General features: G+C 44.9%; 1 long non-coding RNA gene across 4 annotated transcripts in view; it reads left to right on the forward strand.

Annotated features, from left to right (window-relative positions):
- LOC106016501 (uncharacterized) overlaps window positions 1-22,577 on the forward strand; it is a 331,834-nt gene that overhangs the window by 161,808 nt on the left and 147,449 nt on the right. For all 4 annotated transcript variants that reach the window (XR_011804222.1, XR_011804223.1, XR_011804224.1 and 1 more), the window contains one exon: window positions 20,493-20,600. This is a non-coding gene — a long non-coding RNA (uncharacterized lncRNA). The remainder of the gene's footprint in view (window positions 1-20,492; window positions 20,601-22,577) is intronic.

Genomic DNA, 22,577 nt, shown 5'->3' on the forward strand with positions numbered 1-22,577 from the left:
ACTAGACCAGGTTGCTCAAAGCCCCATCTCACTGGGCCTTAATCACTTTTAATTTCAATAACTTTGGTGCAACTAAGATGCTGTATTCTCTGGACAGCTTTGACAATCTCAGCATATCTGCAGGATGATATATGAATATAATCTTTTTTGTAGGAATTGAGTGAAGGGCAGCCTGGAATATTAATGAGCATTTTGCAGATCCTTTGTAACACCTAAGCATATTCTAGCTCTACAATTCCTAGGTCACTAAAACTCTGAAATTTTTCCATGTTGTTTGGTCAAATACCGACATTTAATAAATTATATACTCATTGACTACCTGGCAAGTGCATTTATTTAGTGAGTCACTTACAAGATTTCAATGCTGAGCAGCCAGACCACGTTCTGACAGGTAGACTAAAGGTAATGTGTTTGCAGTGAGGAGCCCTCCAATCAATAGGCCTTGAAATGTTCAAAAGAACAAGTCTTCCCCTCTTCCTCCTCTTCTGGATCCAAACCCAGGGCTCAGCTTTACATTCAGCTTTACTTTGATTCAACTACAAAGGGCACTGCATATTTTTTCCAGGGTAGGAGTGGTATCCATCTGTCTAAATAAGAAAAGACTATCTAAGCTCTTTATTGAAAAAGGAAAACAGAAAACCGTAAGCTCTTCCTTCATTGTTGTCTTACACTTGTAATGTGAAACTGTTTAATTTTTGTTAAAATTTGTTCAAAAAGAATATTAAGGCTAGCTCCTAAGCTATATCTAACCTTGTAGATCTGATTTCACTCTGTCATGTGCTCATCCAGATGAGCTGACGGCAAACATGGGTTTTGCTGTTTGCCATTCCAGTTCGTGGTTTCAGAAGACAGCCATCTGGATGGAATACGCGTTTTGATGCTCAGTCAGGTGTCACAGGACCTATTTGTGTTTGTTCTTCCTGTAGACAGCTTTGTTCCATCAGATTAAACTGGGATTTTTTCCAGTTGAGGCACCTTGATGCAAGCAGCTAGTATTACTATCTCGTGCTAGCAGTGGGCTAGGGACTTTAACTCAGAACAGAACTCTGTGTTCTTTTCATATGGCTGTAAAATGATCATGTGGTTTTATGGGCCATTTTTGCGAACCAGACTCCAGTAGTGCTTGTGCAGAAGGAATTACTTGGAAAAAAGCTCTGGATATTGGCCAGTGGACAAACAAGACATTGGGCTAGACACATAAAACTTGCCCTAACTCTTGGCCAAAGATCCATTGGGCAGATTTTGATAGAGCTTGTAGGAAACTTCCAAAGCGTATTAAATCTCTGTGGATTGATCCTGGCTTTCTAGATTGTAACAAATCCTTGAAGACATGAAAATTAGCTTCGTGTATGGGTTTCACAAATAGGAAGAGGTTGGTTTTTGGTTTGCATAATAAACATTAATTTACTTCAAGTCTAAACTGAAAAGCTCAACATCCTCCACCCACCCACCTCCCTCCAAAGTGTTGTCTTTGGTCTGCTGTCTAGGTAGGTGCATGACTGGATGGAATATGTTGGAATCAGGATCTTAATTCTCATTGTCATTGGAGATATTGACCAGATCTGGGCTGGAATTTCGTTTTCTGTAAAATACTGGGTGTGTCTGGATTTGGTCTCTGGTGACTGGGACCTGCTGTCTGACAGACCTGCTGGCCATGAGGCACTGAGCTCTCGGGACAATCCAGGTCTTCCTGAGAGCTGCAGATCTGTAACAGAAGTGAAATAGCTGGAAGTTCTTGTGTGTGGGGGTTGGTTGCTTGCTTACTTTTTATGCAATGCAAAGCCAACATCCAAGAATTTGAGGTGACTGTTTCCCCACAAGAAAATAAAAGGCACTTTAAAGTATTATATTTATTCTGATATCACCTTTCTTTGTGGATTTCACCTCAGTACAAAACAATTGAATAGTGTTTATTCATATCTCTGAATCCATTTGATGATCATATAATGCTGCACTTCAACAGCATCTTCCTTCTGAGACTGAGTGTGATCCTGTGTTTCTGCAAAGCTGAGGTTTCCTGCCAGACCTTACGCGCTTACATTCAGATATTTGCCCCAGTCTGGATTCCTGTGAACCTGGACTCAGTGAAGTTTTTCTGGAAAGTCTTTTTCCTTGTATTTCCATCGTCAGTAGTGTTGGTCACTGTGTTGGCCATTGCTCTCACCTCCTCTGATGCTGTTCAGAAATTCTCATTTGTGTTAGCAGGCTCACTGAAACTTAAATGCTAAGGAAACAGCCTGACCTACCTTAGAAGTTGTCTTGGACTTTAGGGCTGTCTGCCCTGAGTGAGGGTTTAGACCATGTGAACCTAGGAGGTCCTTTCTAAGAGACATAATAACGATTATGTGCTTTTTTTTTTAATGTCTTCTTTATTCGAGAAAGTAGTGATTATACCTTGAAGAAGCTAAGACTGAGTAACGTTCGCACTGGTCTTATGTCTCCTATATTAACATCTCAATCAAATGCTTCTTGGTGCTTGTAAGTGAGGGGTTAAAAAGGACTTTTGACAATACTTCTTCAGTTTGAGTCAGATTTCAAACTTTTAAAAAACAAGAGGTATTGGGATACTGCAATGAAACTTTTCAGAAGTGTCTGCTTGCCATGATAAATTGTTTCTATTGATGGAGATGGAAATGACCATTTTCTGTCTCAGGGAGGCAGAAACCTCACGTCCTCTATGGCTGTGGGATGTGAGCACTGCTGTAAGGAAGAGCATGGTGGGACAGAACAGTAAGTTGAAGGACTGTGAGTACCGAGTACCTTGTCCCAGGGGGTCTGACCTCCCCTCCCCAAGCTTTTTGGGGTCTGACTCCTGCAAGTGGTAGCTCCTGGAATGCTTCCAAAATCTCTGAGTACTGCTTGGTATCTAAACCAAACAGAAGTGCAGAACAAGCAGTTAGCCACAGAAGGTGCTGAGGAAAACATCTCTGCTTCATAGTAGCTTTCATTCAAGCACATCCAAATGGCCTTGAGAGTGAACTCTCCAATTTCTTCTCTGTCCAAGTGTGAACTCCCAACAGATGTTTTGTGGAAGTGGAAAGTTGCTGTAAATAGGATACCTGTGTGTATTTTAGCCAGGGGACTGGCTCTGGACTGTGTTAAACCCCTGTCAGCAGTGCAGTGATGTGACTTCTTTATCACCCAGGCACAACTCTGGGCAGTGAGTTATGAGCCCCAGGGCACTCAAATACACCGGACATGTGGAGTTACAGAGGAGAAGAGGCCTCCTGCAGCACACAAGAGTCCGCCTGAACCATTTGAGCTACGTGGCAGGGATGTAACCAACATCTCTTAACTGGGCTTGACAGGTAGAAGGGCCCAGTTCCCAGCACAACCAACCACTCCTGTAAAGTACAGGTACCTCAGCAGGGTGTTAGCAGGATTCTGGGACACTGGGTGTAGGGGTGGTAGGTCAAGCAGGGCCTCCAATATGCACTAAAATCTCCTGTCAGGTAGGGCAAGAATATCACTATTTACTGCTATTTGGTTTACTCTAGGATCTGGTGAGACAAATTAACAACATCGCAACCCCAAATCAGTCATCTTTAGTTGTAAGGTTACCCTTCCCCTAATGGCACAATGCAAAAAGCTTTGGTAACTATGCAGCAGCCCACCTTCAACAGCACAGCTCTACTTCCCCAACCAATGCTGCCAGGCTTTCTCCTCCCTTGTTACCTAGCCAAGCTTTCTTTAAGTCCTCTTAATTGGCTCGTTAGTGTAACCTGAGGCTACCTGTCCTGCTTGGCTGATTCACTAATGAGGCTCAGCTGCCTTTTCTCAGACCCAGACAGGCTGGAGAGGGATCTGTAAAACCTGGTGCTGAGGATTTCAGAGCTGCTCCCTCCAGTGCCCTGGTAACCCAGCCTCTCCAGCATCAGTGTCACGGAGGGCTATTGCACAGGCAGGCACCTCATGCGCTCCCAGGGGGCATCACTATCCTGTTCAGACATGGTCTCTCTGTTTCTTAAAACACCAGTTAGCACACCCTGATGCACAAAGCACTGTGAGTAGTTACTCCTGCTGTGCCAGTAAAACCAAAGAAGGGGCAATTGTGTTCTTATCCTATGAATTAGCACTAATTACAAGATGTTTCCCTGGACACCAGCAAGGCAAGTGTAAGCTCAAAGTAATTGTACGTTGGGGTTTCTAGGACCAAATTACTGAAATCTGAGTTAGGCCCATAGAACTGTGATACGTGTCGTGTGAATGCTCTTGCTCAAGGCTTTCTGTACAAGACACGTCTCTAGAGAATGATCAGGGGGCACAAATGTCCGAGGAACCTTGTAGAGACTGGGCTAGCTGAGCTAACCTTGCAGCAAAGTAGGAATGGTGACTTGGGAGCTGCAAACCCTTCCAGACCTACCTGATGACAAGTTATGCTCTGATGTGTGGCAGGTCAAAGGTTTGGCCTCTTCCTTCATAAGCCATGTGGAAAATGGGCTTGATAGCTGTATTCTGCATGCTCCCTGGAGTCTTGGGAGTCATTCAGTGAGGAGTCTGCTTGAGACTTGCCAAGCCAGAGTTCCACATATTTTTCTCCTACTTGGAGAGCTCTTACGTTCATTCAGGACCCAGGGTGAAGAGGCTGGAAGTCCTGGTAGCTTGCAGCTGTGCAAGCCAGACCTGTAGGAAAAAATTGAGTAAGCAAGCTCGTAGGAGTTCTAAGGAATTTCATTCTGTTGGAAAAAGTGGCTTCATCACACTGAAATAGTCTTAAATAACTCACAGCTTAATTGCTATGATTTAAAAATAAGAAGTGAGAGGTCGTGCACTTGGACTAATACCAAGAATTTTTCCTAGTAGATTAACAGACATCAGCTAGAAATAAATGAGGCAAATTTCCTTTTGTGCCAGTTTGATCATGGGAAGAACCAACGTGCTGCAGCTCTGGAAGTGACAACGTGATGTTGGGTTTGTCGGATGAAGGTCTTCTTCAAAGGGAAAAGAAGTATCCGTGCTACTGTGCAGGATGCAAGGCAAGCTGCCGTATTTGATACGGTGCTACCCAAATGAGTCCTCTCCTGGAAAGGTGAACTTCAACCCGCTGATCAAGGGAAAGTGGAACCTACTGTGAGACAGGGGACTTGAAAAGTTTGGCTTGTTTAGTCTAGCAAATCACAGACCGAGAGGCAATCTGATCACTGTCTAAAAATACAACGGGGGAGTGAAGAGAGGGAAACGCACTCTAAGAGCAGACGCATATACAGTAACCATGAATTGAGCTGGAAATAAGGCAGCATTTAACCATTAGAGCAGCAGGACTTTGTAACAGCAGCATTCACATCAGAATAACAGGGACAAAAAATAATGCAAGTTTAAAGATGCAGCGTGAAGCATCTTTAGGAGATTGTGATGGAGTGGCTCGTGCTATCAGGTTATGGAGCCAGCGACCCATTCAGTCTCTGTCAGTGCGGTGATCCTACGTTCCCATGCCACCGTCACTGTCATCATACAGGAGCAAATACGCACCGGCTGAGAAGCCCTCTCTCTTGTGATGCCTTCTGCTTGCTCACTGACCTGTGACTAGACGCACCTTTGAACCAGAGGACAAAGAGTGCTTGTCAGAGAGAGGCGGCTGCTTCAGTTTCTGGATGTGTCTGTAATAGAAACTGGCAGTTCCTACGAAGGCCAAGAATGTAAGGAGGTGCAAGGAGGCATTGAATGTTTGGATGCCAAATTAAGCTGCTTAATAAAGAGGCTTGGAAGGGGAATAAATTCTCATGCTGAAGTGTCTAGGTGAAACTTGACTAAATGGGAATTAGGCTGAAGCCTTGAGCAGGTATTATGGGGTAATATTATCCCTTGTTTAACTCCTGTAAGGCTTAGTGCATCTTCACTGAAGCACCTGATGCTGGTCATTGGCAGAGGGAAGGCTTTGGATTACCTGTCTTAAGCAGTATGGAAGTCCCCAGAGTCCTGTTATTTCCAACTCTTTCACCCTGTAGCAACCTGGAATTTGTACAGGACAGGAATTCCGGCTTTTTGGGGGTTACAAAGGATGTTCTTGCATTGCTTTTAAGGAAGCTAGAGCTTATCGTTTGACAAAAAGTAGTTCTTCCTTTTCCTAACAGCCCTCTGGGGAAGGGACTTTGGTTCTCACTGCTAGAGAGATGTACGCCAGCCGCATCTGCCTGACTGAACAAAGCCGTCCAGACAGCAGAGCCTTCGTGCCACAGGTCACAGCAAGAGGAGCAGGGGTCAGCCTGAGTATTGACACCAGAAATGATCTGACCGCGGCCTTCAAACAGCTAATAAAAGCCTGACCCTGTGCTCCCAGAAGTAAGCAGCAACCCCCTCGCTGACACCAGCAGCACGGGGCAGGCTCCTGGCATGCTCTCAGCATGCCTCCTGCTGCGCTGCAAGCGTTACCCCCCGGGGGCGAGGTGTGGGCTCTGTGGGTCCCTGCCTGCATCCCACAACTGCACGGAGCAGCTGCTTGCCTGCCATCCATCATCTGGAAGAGCTGCTCTGCTAAATGGTGTGCAGAGCTGAGCTAAAGGCATGCTCATTTCCCTTGGATTTTATTTTTGGAATTTCTGAGCAGATCTGGTGCCCCAAAGGCTAAAGCTACTGCTGCCTTTTGGGAAACTCCAGTGAGAAGTAATATCTCATCTCCAGGAGAAGACAATAGTCGCACAGTGCAGCACATCAAGCACTGGCTTTCATCATTTTGTACAAACACCACTAAATCACACAGCACATCATTTAAAACAAACACTGTGTAAGGGCTGGTAAAATAACAATACAAAGCAGCTCTTAAATTTCCCTGGTGTCAAACCAAGCCAATTGTACTGGCAGGACTCCAGCTTCTAAGGTGCATGGAGTATGAAAGTGTCTCACTGCAGGCAAGCTTGGAAGTACAGTCCAACTCGGTGTTTCATTGCTCCCACATCATAAGGGGACAAATTTTTCATGGATAAAAGTAGACAAGAGTCAGACTAAAATCATCAAAGCATTAACTGCATGGGCAGGTGCTGATTTTTAAGGTAAATGACATAGTTTTCACCTCTATCAAGCTGCCTGGTCAATCTTTTGAGAAGTCCATGTGATAGGGAAGGTGAAAATCCATAAGGAAATTGCATGAGTGATTCACAGCAGTTGGTGTTGCCTTTTCTTTGCAGTAAGTATTGAACTCCAATATCACTGTTTGGCTGTAGAAAGAAGTGCTGTTGGCTGAAAATGTTGTGTTTTGGATATAAACCCATCTGCCTCACCTGATTTCTAATGTGAATTAATTCCAGTCATTTTCAGCTGGATAAAATGTCCTATGTTTCTATCCTAATCTGCTTCTTAGTACTGCTCCTGGATTTTGTGTGACCAACACCTTTGTCTGATAGATGAAGTGCGCAGTCTCCACATACAAATCACTTCACCCATCAGTCAAAAGCAAAGGAACGATGGCGTTATTGAATTGCAGCAAACACGCTGCCCTTGTGAGTATACATGGTAAATTCAGCAGGAGCGCAGGTAGGCCATCGCTGTGTGCTTTAGAAACTGCTGTCCTGTGCTTCAGCTTGTGTGTCCCAGCTTCAGACAGGTCTCACTGCTTTCCTCCTGCTGCTGCTCTTAAGGCTCTGGGGACCTTACTAGGGAGAGATTAACTCTTTTCTGAACCTCTGCAGCATTTGCTACGGCAGGGAGTGAGGTGGCGAACTGTAAGTATCAGAGCACGCACATCCATAGCTACTTGATCCAATTTGATGGTTTATTATTATTAGAAACTTGATCTTCTTGGAGAGACGCTGAGCAATTTAATTTCCAAACAAGTTCTGTTGTCTGATGAACTGCATCTAGTTCTTACACTGTTTTTCTTGTGTTTGAAATGGGCGTGCTGGGATACAAGATGGGCATAGACTGCTTTGGAGTAGCAGCATTTCAAAATTCCTCTTGTATACATGTTACTTGGTGGCATCCTTTTTCATTCTTGTTCTTTATATGTGGTGGAGTGATACTGAGTAGCCTTAGGCATGGATCAGTCTATGGGAGGAGATCCTGAAAAATCTGAATGGAAAAGCAGCCCGATCTAAAACAGCATGACCTGGGGATTCTGCTTTTCTGAAGTTCTGGTTCTCTTAGAGGGTGAGTACATTTGTGATCTAGATTGTTTACCTACAGCAATTAGTCCTGCATTGATGCAAAATCAATCGCTTCCTTCTACTGACTCTTCAGTAAGTTTTGTTATTCTCCAGTACAGTTTGGTGGGCAGAATGGACTTATCCCGTGTTAATCAAGGAGAACCATCACGGTGCAGTCACTGATAAGCAATTATAATGTAAAATAACAGCAATGAACTCAAATTGCCCCTCACTGCCCATCACTACTCTGCTTTTTATAGTAATAATATAGTCCATTAAAACCTACAATCACTGTAATGTTTATGCATTATTGGGGAGATAAATTGCATAATTCTCATTTTGCAATTTAAATGTAATTATGAGCTTACTAATGACTAAAACCTGAATTTGCTAGACTATCAGTTTTTCTAACACTTGCCAAAATTATAGGTAATTACTTAGAGCTTACAATAATTATAAGTCCATCTTTTAAATAATTAATGTGCACTTTCATGGTACGAAACAGCTAGTAATCAAACGACCTCTGGCTTTTACAGCAAGCCCATGCAATTAGTCTTATTGTGTAGGTCTATAGAAATGTACCCATTACAAGAGTCTGTTAAGTTGGCAGGCTTGATATTGATGGCTGTTGCATTTTATGGTACCAGACAATGATTAACATACAATGGCCGTTAGAAATGGGCGTATGGAGAAAATCCGAGTGCGTTTTGTGAGCCACTGGATGCAAATAGAGGAAAGTCATTACAGGTGAAAGGAGTTAGAAGTTGCATTCTGCGGCCTTTTGGGCTGTCAGTTATTCTGTTTGGAGGGTTTCTCAAGCCCATTTACCTTCAGCATCCTGTGGCTCTGATCGTTGGCCCAGGAAGGAGCCAGCAGCTTGGCCTGGGAGGTCTGTGCTGGGTTAGACAATTCCTTCCTTGTGGTTACCTTCCCTTACAGCAGGTACTGCTGAAGCAGCATATATATATTTCTTCCTCTGGAGTCTCAAAACGTATTGGATATCAGTAGGAAATAGATGCTAACTTGTGCAGCCCATGGGTGTCTGCTTGCCACAGGCACACAGCCCAAATTTTCTCATCTTCTGTTCTTCGCCTTACCTGGCAGCGAAGCTTTCTTGTGCGCCTGGAGCCTACGTACAGAAAGCAGAGGGCCCAGGACTGACTTGATGGTTTTAATCTGAGCCCATGTGCCAAAAACTGTTATAAATTCAGCCCTGTATCCCAGCAGTGCACCGTATCCTCTCACTATGATGTTTTAAAGTCCATGGAAGAGGTCTGTGCTAGATAAAGCCGAAGCTGGTGGCAGCGGTGATTCTGGTATTTGCTGTTTTCTCTGCAAGCCTGCCTCCTATCAAAGCATCATGGGATAATTTTCTTGGAAGAAACAAAATAAAAGAACGAGATAAACCAGTTCTGTTGAAGGCAAAATCAAACCTTAAAATGTTCAAATCAGTGTCAGAGCTTTTAATGTGTGGGTCAGTCAGCAGAACTACCACAGTGTGGTGGACTACAGAAAGCAGCGCTGTCTGTGGTGTCAGTGCAGTGTTTTAACCTCCTTCCTTGGCCCAAAAATCTGCCCTTCACCTGCCCCCATCTCAGTGTGCCACACGGCTCTCCTCCCTTACCTGTAACTCCTGCAGCCTGGCAGGAGTGTGCAAGGCATCGCCATCCCTTCTGATCCCACCTGCAGCACTGAAATGTGGCAGTGAACACGCCACTTAACCTCTGTGACCCTCAGTTTACCTGACTCTAAAATGAGAATTATGATAACAGTTACCTAGCACACTGGGGTGATGGGAGAATTAATTAATGTTTATAAAGACTTTGAGGTCTTCAGATGAAAATTGCTACAGTATATAAGTGCAAAGTAATTATGATTATCATTACTTTCATTTGCATGTATAGACTGTAATTAGCTGTGGATTGTATTGCATTGACTGTGAATAATTTAAAAGCTCTCTTCATGAAGGTGTCACTTTAAATGTTTTTACATTTTGCATTTAATAATACCAAGGTTTGGCTTCGTTTTGCCTTTCCTTTCCCTATGATAGTGATATATGCTACAGTGTTGGCTTATTGGAGCGCTGAATCTGAAGCAGTCTATTTCTCATCCTGCTTGCCTTCATTTTGTTGGTTCTGCTCTTGTAAATGCTGATAAAGCAGCTAATTTACCCCTGCAGGATGTCCCACTGGCAGGTCGGCCCTGTGCACTCCCCAGTGAGGGAGCCTGGCGCTCAGCACCCAAGGGGGTGCTCATGGCAGCACTCACGGGCTGTGCTCCCAGCACCCCAACCTGCCCCAGGCACAGCCACGCTGTAGGTGTGATGGGGGTGATGATCCAAAGTTCTTGTGCCAGCCCTGTTGAGGACCCGCTCCCATTTGCTTCTCCACTTTTACTTTGTGGCTCTACTCGTTGCTTGACAGAGACGGCTCCTCATTTCCTTATAAAGGAGTAATGAAGAAGGAACTGTGATCAGAGACTCGCACTTCGGGCTTGCGTCCTTTCAAATGCTTCCCAAGCATCTCATTAAGTCTTGTTTTGGAGTCCAGTGTATCCCATGTGACAGCAACTCACTTTTCTAGACCAGTTCTCAAGCTGAATGCAAGGAATAGTTCCTGTCCCTTTGGAACTGAATGGGCTTGGGGAAAAGAGATGCATCCCTCAGGTTGTTTCAAGACTGCTACAATTAGGACCAGGTTTCTCCAACTCGGAAGCTGAAGTATTATGTAGTAAATGGTCCCTTGAGACTCAGGAATTAGTCTGCTAAGAACGTTATGAACAAAAGGTTTTTGCGATCTGTGAATCCCAGGAAGTCAAAGCCCATTTGTTTGTTTAGTGACCCTAAACCTAAGGCCCTGTCTTTGGAGCTTATTTGAGATTTTTATTTTATGCTGTGAAAGCAGAAGTAATTGTGCTTCTTAAGCACACACTGGAAACCACACTTAAATTAACATCTCTTAATTAGGCAAAAGAGAAATTGTTGTTTGCATTGCTTATCAAAATTATGCTTGTGTTGGTAAAAGGCAGGAGGGGACATAGCCCCTTCATTACTTGGACTTGATTCGGCACATGCACTATGCTGCCAATGCACTGGGAGTCCCCTCGGGCCCCCTTTCATGTTGGAGGTCTTGTCTGCTGCTTAATCCTATCAACGTAGCTGCTAAGAATTTAGGGGTATGCCCACTCATGAGGCAGAGTCTCATAAAAGTTTCCTATTACTTAATCTCATAATCTGGTTTCCCGACTTCAGCTGAAGAAGGTGGAACGCTGTAGCAGTCACTTAGCAGCACACTATGGGAAGACTTTTTGTCATGACTTGGGGCTATACAAGACCATGACACTTGAATTTGTTGTGAGGGAAGTGGTCTTGTTTTCTAATGCTTGAGCTAAATTCGTAGTTAGCAGTGTTATCCATCTCTCCTAAGGACTTTGAAGAACCTCATACTGCCCACAGTGGCATTTGAAACTCATAATCCTCTAAATGTGTTTGCCCTTCCGAGGAAGGGAGGCACAATGTTGTTGTTCCATCGCTACCAGTGGAGAGCAGGAGGCCAAGGGGCCTGTGGTGGAGCAGGGCTGAGGGGAGATGGTGTCTTTCACAGAATCACACAGAATCACAGAACTGTAGGTGTCTTTAAAGCATTTAAGGGGAAGAGAGCGATTTGGCCATGGCATCTACGCTAGATGGAGTAACGATGCTTAGGCCTTGCTTTGGCCAAGAAGATTCAGGTTGCCTACAGCAAAAAGCTTTTAATGAAATAAGTGGTGAGGGCACTGGGAGGCCCCACAGCTGGGCAGGTGAGCATCTCTGAGATGTAATGCCGGGGTGTGGGCAAGTAAGTGAAGAGGTTGGTTACGTGTGCTCTTGAAGATCCTCCTGGCCCTATAATACAAGACTGACTGGATTGCTCATGCTTTGAGTCTGAGCTTCTGTTCTTGGGATTAGCCCTTTTCACGTCCTGAAACATTTGCAGTTTATATGGCAAATCTAGGCATGGATTTATCTTGGGGTGATTCATACAGGCTAAACTGAGGCATTTGAGTGAAAGGAACATGGAGCACGGTGGTTTGGGCCAGGTAGCTCAAAAGTGTTTGGAGAACTTTTATGTCCGGAGTAGAAGTGTTTGGGTTGGGATTTTCCATCTGGTTCTGTTGCTATCAGTCTGAGCTATGACTGAGCACAGCAGTGAGCTCCCCAACACCAAAATTAGCTGGAGTCAAACTGCGGACAGTCTCTTCCTCCATTATAACAGCAATCCGGGTACCCCTACTCTTTAACCCTCATTGAAAGAGAGAATCCACAATGAAAAACATTTCTGCTGCTTCTGGCTTTTCCTGGAGCTACGAGTCAGCTTTACATAGTGATAACTGAAACCTGAATCTTGTTCATTTATTTGAAATGACTACAGGAAATCAAGTTATCCTGCAGGTCTGTTCGTTCCAATATGCTCTTAGTTTCTCTTCCTCTGTTGCAAAGTGCACGGCGATAACCTTGCAGGAAATGTTTGGATCTCTCCCAGTAATAGTGTGGGCGTGTGTCCAGCGTGCACTGCTGGCTAGCTTTCTAAATCTATTTAGCACACTCAAGTACAGAGATTGAAAGAAATCATGAATTGTTTACTGTATCTATAAATGTGAATCAATGACTTGTTAGTCCATGCCAACCTCATTAAAATTAACTGTATCTGAAAGAGTGGATGATTTTATGGTGATGGATAATCCACCTAGAGTACAAAGTTATTAGGGAAGATGAAGAACTTGGGAATGCAGTGAAAATAGTTCATTTGAGAAGAGAAGACTGTTGTCAGCAGAATGCTTTTGCAGGTAATTATGCATGTTGAATTACTGTAGAGAGAAGGGGCAGGAGCATCGGCTGACCTAACCTGGCATAGTCCTAGTGAATTCAGTGGAGGTGTGGGGATTTACATCTGCTGAGGGTCAGGGTCTGATCCAAAGCCAGAGCTGAGTCCATGAAGAGATGTCTGGTGATTTCAGTGGGTCAGGATTATTAATACATAAATTCACGCTGCTCTGCCACCTAAGTAAATAGTCTCACCACAAACAATATTGCCTTAAGCATAAATGTTGTTCTGAATGGGAAAGGCTGCAGTGAGCATCTCAGAATAGCTGAGCACCTCATTCTCCTGGATGTGGTATTACGTTTATTCACTACATGTCCTGTCTTAATCCTACTGATACTGGATCTACATTTTGATAAAGCAAGGCCAAAAGAATTAGAATAGAAGGTGAGTCTAAGAAGAAATATTTTCCTCGAGTGACTTTCGTATAGCCTTCCTTGTTCAGCCATGGAGAAGTCAAGATTCCCAATATAAAGGTATTCACGTAAGAGCGACCATTTAGACATTCTGCTGTCCAAAACATGGCGTGACTGGGGAGTGGGACATGTCTGCACTTGGACTTTCTTTTTCTCTCATGCTTTTTTTTTTTTTTAATCACTGTGGGTTCAAGATGCTAGTTTGGACTGTGATTGTGAAGACATTGCAAGGCAATTCCTTACCAGTCCCATTTCCCTGCTCCATGGCAGAAGACGTTGCTCCATTACATTTTGAGCCTTGAAGCCATCTCTCTGGGTTTCTGGCATTAAGTACAAGATAAGAAGAATGTACACAGGTTTATTTTTTTATTTTCACTCCTTTTTTCTTTATCAAGCAGCCTGAATGACAGTAACTCTCCAGGGCATCACATATTCAGATCACATCTTCTTGCAAACAGGTCTGTTGGTACAGAAATTAGGTTTAGTTTACAAAATCCATCACTAGCGTTTTGTAAACTGGCTGGTGATTTTTTTAAGTGCCCAGTTATCTTGAAAACAAACTCATTACAGTCTCTCACGCTAGAGACCTGAGCAATTGTAAGCTAAAACTCTTAGCTAACCAAGTGGTTAGCCTCCATCAGACCCAAAATCTAACCAGACAGGTAGGTGTGATTTATTACCTGACAGATAATAAAGGATGCTTAGGAAGGAGTGCAGGGAGAAGTCGGGTTAGGATGACCCTTTCCTTGGTACATCCTCCTCCCTCCAGGCTGTCAGAGGTTTAAAAACATGCTGGCTGCTGGAGCAGGCGGTGTGGCTCCAGTCCTGTGCTGGGCCTGAACTGGTTCCTGCGGGCACAAGCTTGCTGTGACATCCCCATTGATGCAGCTGCCCAGCTCCAGCACCCAAATTCGTATCCCCACTCACTATTTGCAGTCTGTGAAGAGGTATAGGTAGGTACAAGTGTGGCTTGTAATTAGTGACAACCTGTGTCTCTCCACCTCCACAACCTGCCACAACCCTTTCACAGACTGCCACAGTTCCAGCGGCACTGTCCCTTTAATTAGAAGCGTATTAATAAATCCATCTTGTCTCTAATCCCCACACACACAGTACAGTGATTCATTAGCACAGGAAGAGGCAATTTAGATTTCCTCAGATAATAGCAGCTGTCACTAATCAAATTAAAGGAGGAAGTGCCATTCAAAAGTTGGGCAAACTGGTCTGGGAGGAGAGTGGCAGGCTGGCGAGAGACCTTTTTGCACCAGCCGAGAGGATGGGGGCTGCTGGCAGAGTCCCTCCCAGGGGCATCAGGAGCTCCTCGACCAAAGAATTGGTCCTGTGCAGGGCCCGGCTGTGGCCCCTGCAGTCCCCAGGTCAGGAGGCTGAGGGATTGCTCCTGCTGGTGTGCCCAGCTTCCCTGCGGCTCTGGAAGGTGCAGAAGCAGCGAGAGCGCACAGGGCGGAAAGAAAACCTTAAGATCTCTTCCCCCGTTTTGACAGCCATCAACTTGAGACAGCCCCGATAGGCAGATGTATTTCCAATGCCTTTTCAAATCTTTTTTTTGCCGTTCCTTCAGGAACATCCCATGGCAATGAGTGCTGTAGGCTAATCACAGTAGAAATATTCCTTTTTGCTGGCTTTGAATTTTCTTCCTTTCAACTTCTTTGAAAGCTCCTCGCTGGTGTGCTGTGGCAAGAACAAAATGTCTCATTGTCCCTTCTCCAACCGATGTGTGATGTTACCTACACTTATCACAGCCGCCCTTGTTTGTCTCCTTGGTGGAGCTGTGGGACTGCCTGGCCCTTTTTGTCGGGGTAGGAGGAGGAACTCTGTGTTGCTTTAGCTCTCTGGGGTGGAGGAGACTCAGGGCCACAGCCACCACTGCAGCTTGTGACAGGCCGTGTGCGGGGTTGACTCTGTGCTGAAAATCTGCAAGCTCACTGGGTTGTCTGAATATCTTCCCTGGATCAAATTTTGAGGAAACTGATCAAGTCTATCTCGCTTTGGTAGCAGTGTATGGAATTAAATGTGTGGGATGCCATGAGAAGCATTAGGCAACATGACCCCAGGCCTTGATTCCACCTCTGCTGTGTGATTTCACCATTCCCCACTTGTTCCAGGTGCTGTCCCCCGAAGCAGGGTAATTTTTGTAGGTCTGCCTAACATCCAACCTTGCCTGTGCATAGCAAAAGCAGGAGATCAAAGGAATGAAAGCGCTCCCTTTGCTAGCACTTCAATCGGTGATAGGAGCGATTAAAATATGAATTAATCTCAGGAAGATGAAAATGCAGATTTTGAATAGGAGCTGTTGGAGTCACCTTGAACTCGTGCTTAGTGCTGTTTAGCCTGGGTGATTAAAGACATTTACACTCCATTAAAAACCTTGCTGCTCTAATGTGAAAAACACCTTGTCAGCTGGGTGTCCTGCGTGCCTGCCATAAGGAGCAACCTCTCTATTGACTGGCTCGTATATTAATTCAGAATAACTTAATAGTGTCGCTGTGAAGAAAAACAAACAGCCTACTTTTTTATGTGGCGAGGAGAGGCAGTGAGAGCCTGGTTCTTCCCAGCACTGTTATGATGAGAGCGAGACAATAGCAATTATCTTCGCCTTTGTCCTGAGCTGATTGTCTCAGGCTCAGACGCTGTTGTCAGGCTGGCTGTTTGGCTGCCACACTTGGTGCTTTAGGAAGGAGGAACATGAACACAGGGGGTGGAAACCGCTGTCTTGTGGTCACTGCTGGACGTGTGAAACATCGCAGTGGCTGCCCACCGCGCGCTGGCAATGCATGGGCCCCTGGTGCTGTGGCCCCACGTTGGGGCAGGAGGAGCTGCCAGCCCTCCCTGCGCCCCCAGCTCCCCTTCGGGGTGAGCACAGGCAAACCTTCACATCGCGTTCCCACCTGCAATGAGGCAGCGTGTGGTCAGCCCTTTGCAGGGCGCTGCAGGAGGCTCCAATGAGAAACCCTGGTGGGGAGCCCCTGCAGAGCTGCTGGGGGCTTCCACCGCCCTGCAAAGCGGGGAGCCCTCCTGGGGCACCACGCAGCAGACACGGCCTCTTGGCAGGGTCAGTCGCTTTCTTGGCGTTTGGCCTCACAGGTAGGGCAAGGCATTGGTGATTAATCACAGCTCCCAGTTAATCACAGCTCTGTCTGGAGGCAGACATTGCAGTACCCCTGGGGTGGCGTTAACAAACCGAGCTCCTGTTCCATTTGCGGATGGAAAAGCAATGTGGTCTGTCAAAATTCCTGCTGCCTTTTTTTTTTTTTTTTTTTTTAAACTATGATTATTTTTTTTCCTATGATGCTTATATTCCCTTGACCAGAATAATCAGCCTTCAGAAAGGGAGCTGCTGGGTCAGGTGTTGGGAGGGGCAGGAGATCTCTCTGTCCTGGAGTGTGCTTGTGAGGGACTTTGGGGCAGGGATGGGGGAGAACTGGGCACAGGGAGACCCCAGCATGCAGCAGGTGACCATGGGGTCAGGGACAACACCAGGCCTTGGTGGGGGTACACAAAAAGACTTCCTCTCTACCTAGAGTGCCTGCACGCAGTTTTCTGCATGCCAGCAAGCTGCAGAGCACTGCCCGGAGAGCACACCTTAATGAAAGGATCCGTCCCCCAGGAACACACTGGGAACCTGTATCTTACCCACACCATTCTGAGCTTTGTAAAAGGAAAAGCTGTTAGTTCAAGTTCCTTTTCAAATAAAACCTTGGTTTGGGTTGTTAAAACCCCAAGGTCTTCCACGGTGTCCTGGTAAAATGGGTCTGGGCAGATCTACCTGAAAAATCTGGCTGATTCAGTTTCTGTCACAACAGTGACCAGTTCTGTTTCCCAGCTAGGTTACGTACAGTTTTAAAGACAGTTTCATTATAAGCAACTTGATGCAGAAAATTCAATCCAACACCGGTCATTTCAAATAGTGCATAGTACTCAGAACATAAATAGCTTAGAGACACGCTCTGTGTTTGCTGATACATGCCTGTCAGCTTTGCTGACAAATCCCCAACCTATTGTTTGCTTTTTTTTTTTTTTTTTGCTTCGCCCCCAAACCTCAGGCATTATTAAGTGATCTAAAAAGGATATAAAGCATCACCTCTGTTAACTGTTACTCTGGTCCAGCTACTATCTGTGATCGCTGTAAGCACCCAGGCCTCTGGGGATGGTATATCCTCTGCACTGGGGCTGCAAAATAAATGAGTGCTCAATTGGACTGAAAAAGAAAATATTCTGTAAACTGAGATTTTTCATATTTGATTTTTTCAGAAAGATTTAAGGATGTGGAAATGCTGTAAAGTTTTGCCATATTTCCCCCCTGCACAAAATAGGGGTGGCTGCTCTAGGCATTGCTGCGGGCAGAGGGCTCAGTGCTGCCTGACCATCCTGATGTGGGTGGAAGTGATCCTAGCAGCTGCTGGAACCTCCAGGTTCTGGAATTCCAAATTCCACTTTTGTCAGAAGGAAATGCAGCCACAGAGGCTTGGTATATCCCATATAACCTAGTAAGAAAACTTATGGGAAACAATAATGCACTTGGAAAAGTAATGCCGTTTATGTTAATAAACTGTATGTAAAAATGTTTAATTGCTTTCCCTCAGCTCTAATACCAATTATTTTAACTGTAACAGTCAGTGAAAATTCAGTGCAGTTTCCACTGACACCTGCAAGCCTCTTTTTAACCTCAGTTGGTGCTGAATTAGTTCCTAAATAAACCTCTAGTCATGACTTGAAAGGACAGTGCTAAGTATATTATAATGGGACCCATAATAAACACATTTTCCTGAACTAATGCTATAGGATAAAATAAATCAGGTTTCCGTATTAACCATGTAGCCGAGAGTGGTGAATGGAATGGAAATATTGCTCCTGCCATTTATACGGGGGAGTGAGAGAGACAGTTCCTCATTACAGGTACTTTAGGGCTATGTTTAAATAAAATACTTTCTGTTGGCTTGCCCTTGAACTCTGTCCCCTTCATCCAATTAAGCAGAAGTCAGTGAAAGAGCAACGTAGCTCAGAGCTTGCCCTGCAAACTGTAGGGCACTGGAAAGGCTCAGATCTAATCCTGCCATCATGAGGGGTTTGAAAAGTTTAAATCAATTGTCTGTGGAAAATCAATTATGTAGCAGACCAGTTTGCCTTCGTGGCGAATGGAACTGATTCATCTGTGGAGTGCTCTCCTGTGCAGGAAGAATTATATTTGAGGTCTACGGCAGCAAATATTGGGAGAGAAACTGAACGACTTCCTACTTAATGATAAGCAAAGTGCCAGCCAGAGCTGCCTGGAGACCACGGAGCTCATGGCTTCAGCTGGTGATGTTTCTTTTACTGTCACGTCTCCTGTGCTGACGTGCTTCAGGCGTTCCAGCAAATTCACTGATCCTTCCTTGCCCTGTTATTTTTGTGAAAACATGAATTTGGTTGTCAGTGCATGTTACTGCAGCATAGACAATAGCCCAGCATAATCCCAGCTAGCGCTGATTTCATGTGAGTCCTTACTAAATAATGTAAAACATTGCTGAGCATTCACAAATTGTCATTGACATCACAGGATGATGTTAGGTGTTGCTTACGGGAAAACTCTCAGTAACTTCATGGTTAGGCCTTAGATCCTGGTAAGAGTTAACACATCTCTGGATACAAGTAGAGAAGCTGGTTACTACAGAATAATGCAAAATACTGATGCTGGCAAAGGTTTCCACACAGCTTAATTCTACCTTTACCTCTAGTAGGGTAGGAGAAGAGGCAAGAAACACAGTGTTTGATGGGGGAAATTGCAGTGATAGAAGTGGAAAGGAATTAGGGAACGTTTCCAGATATATAACCTTTCTGGATATGCCTTTCCAGATATAAAGAGAACAGTTCCAGTGGTCAGACACCAGAACAAGGGCCCAACGAAGGTCTGGGATCTCACCCTTGGCAATATTTAAATCTTGACCAGACAAGGTCCTCAGCAACCTGATACAGCTGAAAGAGCTCTGAGCAGGAGGTTGGCCTGAAGACCTCCAGAAATCCCTTCCAACATGTAAATTATTCAGTGTTTCTTTTTCTTGCCTGGTCCTGCATCCACCATGCAGAAATTCGGTGCTAAGAGAATATATGACAAATAACTGTCATTATAAGCATTTACTGGTTGGTGGTGTGCATTTAACACACTCCAGTTCTTGAGGATCATTCAGAACAAATAAGAATCCACAGTGAAGCAAGTTGATGTCAGCGTTAAGTAATCTGGTCTTCCTGCACGTCAGTTTTCAGCAGATATCTCTAAGGGAGCAGAGGCAATGCCACACTTCAAAGTATTAAATCATGGGTTTGAACTGTTTATTTTTTCCTCTGAATATTCAGTGTTGTCTCAGTGTCTGGCTATAGCTGAGTGTCTTGGCATAACAAAACTTGGAAACGTGAATTTCTGTGAAACACCAACTTTAATTTAAGCGCATCTACAGTCACTGCGTCAGTGGCATTGAGCTGTGCCCACAGTTACAAAAGAGATCAACAGCGTAAACCCCAAAACAGAAAGCACATTTTGGTCCCTTCTTTCACTAGTTTAGCTTCCTTGCTTCACTGCTTCATTATTTGGTTGTTGGTTTTGGTTTTCTGTTTTTTTTTTTTCTTTTCTTTTTTTTTTTCCGCCTTCTGGGAATGTTTTTCAGAATAATGTGATACTTGATATGACACAAGTGAGCAATAAAGCAAAAATTATTGTGGAGTCATTTTAGTTACGGAGTGCTATTAAAGTTGCCATTTATTTCCTGTCATTTAATTGACAAGGCTTGAATTAGACAGGCAAAATTGTCACTGATGCTCTGCTGCTGCGGAGGGGGTACGGAGTTTAACATCATACCGTGAGAGGGGAAGGGAAGCATTTCAGCGGGTCTGTGCTGCACAAGGGACATGTCTTGCCATGCTGTTCTGCTGAGGCTCAAGTACTCCTGTGCCATATGAGGTGCCAAGCCCAGGAAGAAAACTGTCAGTTTGTTGCTTTAAATCAGGCACAGACCGTGCAAGCTCTGGTGCTGGTCAGGATAGCAGCAGGGTAGCTCTTCAGGTAGAATAGGGATCCTGCTTAGAAAGAGGTCAGAAGGGAAGGACAGGAAGTGGAACTGAAGAACTTACCTTATTTCTTGTCCTCGTTACAGCCTGAATAGCGATGCTAGAAGACAAAAGGCAGAAGAGGATGAAACTCTGCTTTTCAAAGGTCAAGCAGCATCAGTAATGAGAGCTGCACGTAGAGACATCTAGCACAGGTAAGGGAGCAGCCAGACTGCAAAACAAGACAACAGCTCATGCTGGAAGTAACCTGATCAGACAGAGGGAGGTGTAGACTCAGTGACATTCATTCAGAGTGAATATCACAGTTACTTTTCCACATCTTCCTTTTTGTTTTTGTGTAAGTACTATTGAGAGGATTTAAAAACAATCCCGTTCTCATGCCAGAACTTCACACAAGTACTATGAGGTTCTTCAGGGCAGCACCACAAAAATTCTGCAGGTGCCCCTCCTCCCTTGCCACCTTTATTTATAGAGCTGTAGGGCAAATGTTGGAATTACAAGTTGGTACAAATTAAATTGATTATCTGGTATTTCTAGACATCTTGTCCTCTGGATACAGAAGAAAAACAAGAATATATAAAAGTTAATATTTAGTATCTTTCTGATTTCAGATAATATTATTTTAGAACACAGTGAGAAGTAAGATTTTATTGTTGCATATTTTGTACCAGTAACAGTCATCATAATGAAAACCTCTCTGAGACAGAGGGTGAAATTTGTCCTTCCTCCTGCTCAGAACACAATCTGTCCCACTGATATTGAAGCCCAGCGCAGGAGTAAATGTCACCTGGTGGCTGCAGTGGCATTTGCAGTACATCTGGCATTTTCTGTCACAGTTACTGGAAAATACCAAGGTACCTCCCAAGTCCTGGTATGGTATTGATTGGAGGATGCTGGAGGAGGGCTGAGTTTAAAGACAAGCAGTGTATATCAAAGGAGTTGCTGATGGTTATAGCACATGCTGATAGTGTGGAAGGGGCTTCCATGGGGGGCACAGCCTTAGAGGACATAACTCCCAGCCCTTTCTTTGAGAGCTGAGGCAGAGCCACAGAATTGCACAGGCACTGCAAGGGTTGCCATTAGGGCATGCTTTAATCTAGCCCCAGTCTGGGCTTGATTCTGACCTCTCTCTGGGGGATGCTGGGACTGATGTCAGGTAAGGTTAGGCATGACTCTCAGGCATGTGTACAAGATCCCAGCTATCAGAAGTGTCAACTCGTATCTAGCTTGAAGTCCCTCAGAGTCAAGCTTTCCACGGTTATGCACAGGAATACTTCATGTGAGTACCTAAATATGGGTTCAGATGCCTGTCTTTTAAGCACCCAAGATCAAAAATCAGGCCGCAGGTTTGATCTTCTGTGACTTGTTTCCTCTCTGCTGAGCAAATCATGTCTCTGGCCTCTGTTTTTTGGAGGAGGAGCTGTCCTCTGGCTCTAGAGCTCTGCCACGGCCAGTGGCACAGAGCCCAGGGTCTTGTGGGGTTAAACTTCTTATTGAGGGATGAGAAACATGAACTTCAGGCTGCTGTGGGCATTTTGTTCACTTGTTTTTTCTGGAACTTCAGGCTCCCTGTAGCAGCCAGGGTTTAGCACAGCTTCGTGATGTGATAGCCCAAGGGAGCGTAAGAGAGAGCAGTTCTTAGGGGCCTGCAATGTTTTCCTGGTGCCCCCTTGTTCTGGAGAGCCCTTCCGCAGAGCTCCTGGCTATGTGCCTTGCTCCCCAGTCCTGGCACTGTGCCTCCAGGTGCCTGCACTGTAAGTGCACTCACAGCACCAGTGTCACTGCCTGAGTATGAAGTGATGCTCCATTAGACATTCCTGCTGCTCTCGCCTTCCCCAGCTTCTGGGGAAAGTCTGATATGATCTCCCCTGTATCTCCTGCGTGTTCCCAACTCTCAGCAGAGGATTGCCTCTGTTTCTGTGTCCTAGCTTCTTGGAGGAAGCATTTTCTTCTGACCTGCTTTCTTTTGTGTGCACTTCCCATTCTGCTCTACCACACTGCACCTGCTGGGCTGGTTTTCTTCTTCCCCGTTTATCCTGGACTTACCAACCAGGAGGTTATGAGGATAAAACAAGAAGCAAAGCATAGGGAGGTTTATATGGATCTGACTTATTATCCAAGACTGGGATAACAAGTGTGTCTTTGGGGTGAGACCATAGGAGGAAGCATGA

The sequence above is a fragment of the Anas platyrhynchos genome, chromosome 20 (assembly GCF_047663525.1).
Source record: "Anas platyrhynchos isolate ZD024472 breed Pekin duck chromosome 20, IASCAAS_PekinDuck_T2T, whole genome shotgun sequence".
NCBI classification, from domain to species: Eukaryota; Metazoa; Chordata; class Aves; order Anseriformes; family Anatidae; genus Anas; species Anas platyrhynchos.